Source organism: Silurus meridionalis, chromosome 10 (assembly GCF_014805685.1).
Source record: "Silurus meridionalis isolate SWU-2019-XX chromosome 10, ASM1480568v1, whole genome shotgun sequence".
Classification (NCBI taxonomy): Eukaryota; Metazoa; Chordata; class Actinopteri; order Siluriformes; family Siluridae; genus Silurus; species Silurus meridionalis.
The window spans coordinates 26,224,261-26,233,883 of NC_060893.1; positions in this window are offsets into that span (position 1 = coordinate 26,224,261).

Consider the following 9,623-nt stretch of genomic DNA (forward strand, 5'->3'; position numbering starts at 1 on the left):
ATGTGCAGACCTGCAGTAACTACAGTCACACCATGAAGTTATGGGAAAGAGTAGTGGAAGCCAGGCTGAGAGAAGAGGTGACCATCTGTGAGCAACAGTATGGTTTCAAGCCAAAGAAGGGCACCACAGATGACTTATTTGCTTTGAGAATGTTGATGAAGTATAGAGAAGGACAGAAGGAGTTGCAATGTGTGTTTGTGGATTTAAAAAAAGCGTATGGGTGGAGAGAGGATTTGTGGTGTTGTATGAGGAAGTCTGGTGTGTCAGAGAAGTATGTGAGGGTGGTGCAGGACATGCATGAGGGCAGTGTGACGGCAGTGAAGTGTGCAGTAGGAACAACAGACTGGTTTAAGGTAAAGGTTGGATTGCATCAAGGATTAGCTCTGAGCCCATTCCTGTTTGCAGTGGTGATGGACAGGTTGACAGACAAGGTCAGACAGGAGTCTCCGTGGACTATGATGTTTGTGGATGATATTTTTCTTTGTGGGTCGAGTAGAGAGCAGGTAGAGAAAAGCCTGGAGAGGTGGAGATATGCGCTGGAGAGAAGGGAAAAGAAAGTCAGTACAAGTAAGACAGAGTCCATGTGTGTGAATGAGAGGGAGGGCAGTGGAGGGGTGTGGTTGCAGGGAGAAGAGGTGAAGAAGGTGGAGGAGTTCAGGTACCTGGGGTCAACAGTGCAAAGTAATGGAGAGTGTGTTAGAGAAGTGAAGAAAAGAGTGCAGGCAGGGTGGAGTGGGTGGAGAAGAGTGATAGCAGGAGTGATTTGTGATAGAAGAGTATCTGTGATTGTGAAAGGGAAGTTTATGGGACTGTGGTAAAACCTGAGATGTTGTATGGTATAGTGTCAGTGGTGTTGAGTAAAAGACAGGAGGTGGAGCTGGAGGTAGCAGAGCTGAAGATGGTGAGGTTTTCGTTGGGAGTGACGAGGATGGACAGGATTAGAAATGAGTTTATTAGAGGGACAGCGCATGTAGGATGTTTTGGAGACAAGGTGAGGGAGGTGAGATTGAGATGGTTTGGACATGTGCAGAGGAGGGACATGGGGTATATCAATAGGAGAATGCTGAGGATGGAGCCACCAGGAAGGAGGAAAAGAGGAAGAACAAGGAGGAGGTAGTTGGTATGACAGAGGCAGATGTACTGTATGATCTCCATTTCTAACACACTCCCTCCTCTGAGCATGTGAACAGAGATGTTCTAGTGTCCTGCTTTAACTGCTTCACCTCCTACATCCTGTCCTTCTCTTCTGCTGTAGAGTTCAATACACTTCTTACATCTTATTTTACATCCTGCCATTTATATTTACTTCATACTGAGGAAATAAATACATTTAAATACAGAAAAGACATAAAAATCAGAGGTAAATAAATGAACAGACAAATTAATAACCACAACAGCAAAGATACACACAAGGACAAAAGCCATACAGAAACAAAATAAGTAAAAATAAATAAACAGTGAATCTAATGAGGAAATAAAAAAACATGTCTGCAAAGTTGAAAATGAAATGGAGCAGATAACCAAAGAAAATAAAAAGAAAAGTTATTGAGTGTGTTCTGGGGTTTAATTCCCAAGATAATGATTAAATTTCTACACCAAAACCCACCCTCCCCCCACCAATAATAAAAAACAATACGACTTATTGTAACAGAGGGGAAATGAGATGCTCTCAATTTTAAATATCAGAATATCTATTAATACATTCATCATTTCATATCTGCATAATAAAAACAAATAAATCTTATACACAAGAAACAACAAATATTACTTTAAATATCATTTAAATAAAATTCAGTTAATTTGTATTATATTTTAATAAATATAAGGAAACAACTCTGAAGGGTCAAGAACAGAAACCACAAAGGAAACTCATATTCCTATTAATATGTGCTGTTGAAACCACAAACAGACACACACACACACACACACACACACACACACACACACACACACACACACACACACATACACACAAACACACACACACACACACACAAATACACACATGCACACACAAACACACGCACACACAAACACACACGCACACACACACAAACACACGCACACACACAAATACACACACACAAATACACACACACACACACGCACACACACACACACACACACTAGCACACATAAAACACACAAACACACACGCACACACACATACAAACACACACGCATACACGCATACACACATACACACAAACGCATAAATACACACACACACACACACATACAAACACACACACGCTTAAACACACATATACGCACACACAAACACACGCACACACAAACACACGCATACACGCATACACAAATACACACGCACACATGCACAAATACACACGCATAAACACACACGCATTTATAAATACACACACGCATACACGCATACACAAATACACACACACAAACACACGCATACACGCATACACAAATACACACGCACACATGCACAAATACACACGCATAAACACACACACACACATACAAACACACACACACACATAAATACACACACACACACACGCACACACAAACACACGCACACACAAATACACACACACACACATAAATACACACACACGCATACACAAACACACACGCTTAAACACACATACGCACACAAACACACACGCATTTATAAATACACACACGCATACACGCATACACAAATACACACGCACACATGCACAAATACACACGCATAAACACACACGCATTTATAAATACACACACACGCACACACACACACAAATACAAAACACACAAGCAAAACACACACACATAAATACACACACAAATACACGCATACACACACACATAAATACACACACACATAAAACACACAAACACACACACACGCACACACAAACACACGCATACACACACATACACACAAACGCATAAATACACACACACGCACAAACACACACACACACGCATACACACATACACACACACAAATACACACACACACAAATACACGCACACATGCACAAATACACACGCACACATGCACAAATACACACGCACAAACACACACACACGTATAAACACACACGCACAAATACACACACACACGCACACACAAATACAAAAACACACAAGCAAAACACACACACACAAGCACGCACACAACACACACAAGTGCACACACATGCGCACACAGACACTTACACACTTACACACTCACACACACACACACACACACACACACACACACACACACACAGGAGAGGAAATTACACTCTGCTAAATAAGAACAGGAAAGTGCAGGTCAGTGTGAAACTCAAAGGAAGTGTTGATCACATTTGATAATTAAACTGATCACAGCTTTTACATTAAAGATCATTAATTAAAGTAATAAACATCAGAGTGAGGAAGAAATGTTCTTTTACATCTTCTATCATTTTAGATCATTTTATATATAATGTGTGTGTGATCTGTTTAGAAGCTCAAGCACTGAAACACATCAATAAAAAGTGATAAAAGGACACTATTGTTTGTGTACATCTGCTGTTGGTGTAGTAACCACACTGTGCATCAGGTACAAACCCCTCAGCTGGGGAAAGTGTCAGATCTGTTCTTCTCTCAGCATCTATTCATCCTCACTGACCTCAGCTTCTTAACTGAAGCTTCTTCTTTACTTTATTTCATTAAGGTGCTGTAAAGAAGATGATGTGTGTTTCTACACAATGACAGTAAAATGATTACTGATCGCATTTCTAAAGCAAATTTCAGGTTTATATTTAGCTCATTTACCACAAACCCTAATATTTCCTTCTATTGTGTTTTATTTGTTTAGTGATTTTATCAATAGACATTTTCCTAAAGCAGCTTCACAGAAATAAATTACACATATAAAATCCTGCTTTCAGGAAAATATCAACACTCGAGAGGATGAATGTGAGATGATGTTCAGCTGATCTCCTAAAAGAACGAGAAAGAAAGAAGAGTAAGCCTTTTATCAGTAGATTTTTCTTAGGTAAAGGCTCAGATCTGGAGGGAGCATTGATATAGAGTGTTTGGTGAACTGGTATATTTGTATGCTGTCGTCCCCTCACATTCACACATTTACTCGGGTTTGTTGACGGTGGTGTGGTGGGTCGTCTCTTATCCCAGAGATCCCTCATGTCTGTGTTACCTTCTGGTTCTCCCTTTTAGTTACGCTGCCATAGCGAGTCTTGCCGGAGTCCAAACTGCACAGTGACATTAACTTTCATACACCAATAGTTACACTTAATAATCCATATCCTTCTCTCTCTCTCTCTCTCTCTCTCTCTCTCTCTCTCTCTCTCTCTCTCTCTCTCTCTCTCTCTGTCTCTCTTTTTCTCGGTCGAGTTAAACATGCTCCTGAGGCTCCAGTGACCACTGTTCCTGCCCCTCTCCCCTCCGTGGATCTTCACACTTCTGTGCAGCTTGGGACGGTATCTCATCAACACCTTGGGTGGTTCCATGTAATTCCGGAGTAGAACGGGTGCTTTTGAGGACGGATTGGACTGTAGTTGGTGTCGGCGGTCTGCTGCACTGACTCGGGAGTGCAGTTTGCTTCTGATGATCATCACTGTACCCTGCAGCATTGTATATCTGCTTCAGATGGACATTTGGTGCAACCCAGATGAGGATGGGTTCCCTCTTGAGTCTGGTTCCTCTCAAGGTTTCTTCCTTATGCCATCTACACAAACACACACACACACAAACACACACACACACACACACGCATAAACACACACGCACACACACACATACAAACACACACACACACACAAATACAAAACACACAAGCAAAACACACACACACACAAACACACGCACACACAAATACAAAACACACAAGCAAAACACACACACACAAATACAAAACACACAAGCAAAACACACACACACACGCATAAACACACACACGCATACACAAACACACACACACAAACACACACGCACACATGCACAAATACACACGCACACATGCACAAATACACACGCACAAACACACACACGTATAAACACACACGCATAAATACACACACACGCACACACAAATACAAAACACACAAGCAAAACACACACACAAGCACGCACACACACACAAGTGCACACACATGCGCACACAGACACTTACACACTCACACACTCACACACACACACACACACACACACACACACACACACACACACAGGAGAGGAAATTACACTCTGCTAAATAAGAACAGGAAAGTGCAGGTCAGTGTGAAACTCAAAGGAAGTGTTGATCACATTTGATAATTAAACTGATCACAGCTTTTACATTAAAGATCATTAATTAAAGTAATAAACATCAGAGTGAGGAAGAAATGTTCTTTTACATCTTCTATCATTTTAGATCATTTTATATATAATGTGTGTGTGATCTGTTTAGAAGCTCAAGCACTGAAACACATCAATAAAAAGTGATAAAAGGACACTATTGTTTGTGTACATCTGCTGTTGGTGTAGTAACCACACTGTGCATCAGGTACAAACCCCTCAGCTGGGGAAAGTGTCAGATCTGTTCTTCTCTCAGCATCTATTCATCCCTCACTGACCTCAGCTTCTTAACTGAAGCTTCTTCTTTACTTTATTTCATTAAGGTGCTGTAAAGAAGATGATGTGTTTCTACACAATGACAGTAAAATGATTACTGATCGCATTTCTAAAGCAAATTTCAGGTTTATATTTAGATCATTTACCACAAACCCTAATATTTCCTTCTATTGTGTTTTATTTGTTTAGTGATTTTATCAATAGACATTTTCCTAAAGCAGCTTCACAGAAATAAATTACACATATAAAATCCTGCTTTCAGGAAAATATCAACACTCGAGAGGATGAATGTGAGATGATGTTCAGCTGATCTCCTAAAAGAACGAGAAAGAAAGAAGAGTAAGCCTTTTATCAGTAGATTTTTCTTAGGTAAAGGCTCAGATCTGGAGGGAGCATTGATATAGAGTGTTTGGTGAACTGGTATATTTGTATGCTGTCGTCCCCTCACATTCACACATTTACTCGGGTTTGTTGACGGTGGTGTGGTGGGTCGTCTCTTATCCCAGAGATCCCTCATGTCTGTGTTACCTTCTGCTTCTCCCTTTTAGTTACGCTGCCATAGCGAGTCTTGCCGGAGTCCAAACTGCACAGTGACATTAACTTTCATACACCAATAGTTACACTTAATAATCCATATCCTTCTCTCTCTCTCTCTCTCTCTCTCTCTCTCTCTCTCTCTCTCTCTCTCTGTCTCTCTTTTCTCGGTCGAGTTAAACATGCTCCTGAGGCTCCAGTGACCACTGTTCCTGCCCCTCTCCTCCGTGGATCTTCACACTTCTGTGCAGCTTGGGACGGTATCTCATCAACACCTTGGGTGGTTCCATGTAATTCGGAGTAGAACGGGTGCTTTTGAGGACGGATTGGACTGTAGTTGGTGTCGGCGGTCTGCTGCACTGACTCGGGAGTGCAGTTTGCTTCTGATGATCATCACTGTACCCTGCAGCATTGTATATCTGCTTCAGATGGACATTTGGTGCAACCCAGATGAGGATGGGTTCCCTCTTGAGTCTGGTTCCTCTCAAGGTTTCTTCCTTATGCCATCTCGGGGAGTTTTTCCTTGCCACAGTTGCTCATCAGGGACAAACATACTTACAAAGAACATATTTACGTTTAATCACCACATTATCTGTGTAAAGCTGCTTTGAAACAATGTTCATTGTTAAAAGCGCTATACAAATAAAAATGAATTGAATTGAATTGAGTAAGAACGTTTTTATAGGCATTGAGTCTCAAACTCAGACATTTGAAATTAGTCAGCTGTTTATAGTTCAGACTGAAGGTGCCCTGAGATCACAGAGGAGGCAGTACTGCATCTGTACATTCTGTGTCTGTGTGTGGAGTGAGAAGGTGAGGCCAAAAGGAGGAACCTTATACTGGTAAGCTTTGCCACCATAAGTAAATCTCAGGGGCTTCCTGATTTGTGGCAATAATTTGTATATGTCAGTATGCGTCCTCGAGGGAGATTATCACAAACCAATCACTGGATTAGATTTAAATTGCAGTCCTTTTGACTGTTAGCATTTTTAACTTGTATGTTTTTAGGTAACAACTCAAAACTGCAACGATGGATGCATTCCCTCCATCTTCCTTGGGAACTAGAAAATACCTGCTGTGGAAAAGGAGTGTGCTGGTCCTGATCTTTAAGAATAAGGGAGATGTGCAGACCTGCAGTAACTACAGGGGAATTAAGTTGATCAGTCACACCATGAAGTTATGGGAAAGAGTAATGGAAGCCAGGCTGAGAGAAGAGGTGACCATCTGTGAGCAACAGTATGGTTTCATGCCGAGGAAGAGCACCACAGATGCCTTATTTGCTTTGAGAATGTTGATGGAGAAGTACAGAGAAGGTCAGAAGGAGTTGCATTGTGTGTTTGTGCCCTTTCCTGTTTACAGTGGTGATGGACAGGTTGAAGGACGAGGTCAGACAGGAGTCTCCATGGACAATGATGTTTGCAGATAATATTGTGATTTGTAATGAGGGTAGGGAGCAGGTGAAGAAGAGCCTGAAGAGGTGAAGGTACGTGCTGGAGAGAAGGGGAATGAATGATAAAAAAAGCCAGAGCGACGTACAGAAGTGCTTTGAGTCTCCATCAATGAATAAATCAACACTGATTACAAACTTCAGATCATCAGAACTCAAGGCCATCAGCCAAGAACTCTGTGGAGAGGAATTGTAGCATGCTTTTTAATAAATAAATAAATAAATATTTTTAAGTGTTTGTTTCAGAAAGTAGTTGGTCTTCACCTGTTGTTTGAAGAAGACTCAGCTCTTCGGACATCTAGGGGAAGTTCATTTTACCACCACAGTGCCAGAACAGACAAGAGTCTTGATGCACTTCCCAGTTGAGGAGTGCTGGAAGATCTCAGGCAGGGTGGTGCAGAGTGAGGAGGCCACTCTGTGCAGCTTGGGACGGTTTCTCATCAACGCCTTGGGTGGTTCCATGAAATGCCGGAGTAAGAGCGGGCGCTTCGAGGATAGATTGGACTGTAGTTAATGATAACAGTCTGCTACACTGACTCAGGACTACAGTTCGCTTCTGATCATCATCACTGTACCCCGCAACATTGTATATCTGCTTCAAATGGACATTCGCACCGAATGTCCATTTGAAGCAGATATACGATGTTATACGATGATATACGATTAACCAAGACGAGGATGGGTTCCCTCTTGAGTCTGGTTTATCTCAAGGTTTCTCCCTTATGCCATCTCGGGGAGTTTTTCCTTGCCACAGTCGCCACCGGCTCGCTCATCAGGGACAAAGTTACTTATAAAGAACATCTTCACTTTTAATCACCACATTATCTGTGTAAAGCTGCTTTGAGACAATGTTCATTGTTAAAAGCGCTATACAAATAAAAATGAATTGAATTAAATTGAATTGAGGAGTCATCAGAGCTTTGAGGTAAGACGGGCTGGTCCATTTTTGGTTTTGTAGGCAAGCATCAGTCTTTTGAATCTGATGTGTGAGTGCAGAGTGGAGGGAATGCAGCAGTGTGGTGGCGTGGGAGAACTTGTTCAAAACGTTCATTACTGGCATTATGTTGTGTGAAAATGGCTTCTCATTCTCCCATCATTATTATGAAAAAACACTGAATGTGAGCCACAACAACCAGAGATTTTAATGGCAGCTGCAATGACGCAAAGAATTTACCAATCAGTAAAGGCGGGACTTATCTACCATATTGCATGTAGCATTTTCTTCAATGCACAAGAGTATTGAAAGAAAACATCAGTTTGTTCTTCTTTGTTAAATTTTGTCTACTGATGGATTGATTTAGAAACTAATTGAAGCTGATATACAAGTTGCCGAAGAGGAGACGAGGAAATTCAGGGGTAAGTAACTAAATCTTAATGTTTCTGTTCATGCTACTGTTAACATGAAGCCGCGGAATGACCGCAGAGTATGAGGAAATCCTGAAACTCAAAAAACTGTTCAAATTTATTAACATTTTTAAAATCAGATAAGTGTTGTTTCTTATGCTCAAACATCGCTAAAAACTTTTTCACACTAGACCAGTCAATGCACATGTGCAGTCTTAAGCGCACGTCTCAGTACACTACACTACACTGTTAGTAACCTGAGCAACTCACTCGCTCTTTATGGAGAAACTTAGAGACTTATTTATGCATTTTTAAACATGTATTTATTCTGTTTGTTTCTGTAAAGCTGTTTTGGGCAATTTCAAGTGTTAAAAGTGCTGTACAAATTATATTAAATTGAATTAAATGAATATTCAATATTTAGTTCTGTTTTGTGTAACTCAATTCTGAAAGTCATTGAATGTAAATAATAAAATTGTTTGTAATCTGTTGGCACAGTTATAATGAGTAAATATGGGGGATTATTTGACAGTGGTAAACGACTCTGCTGGTGACTCCTGTCTGAGGCTGTTTTTCTTTTGCAGCTCGGGTTTCTTCTTTTTCATATTTTAATGTGTGTATAAGCTGCTGGTGTTGCTGCAGTAGTGAATAACCTTCTTACACACCTGCCAGGTTACAGGAGTTTCTTTGTGCCTGGAGTCGCTGAGTCACGTGACTGCAGAACTCACAGAAC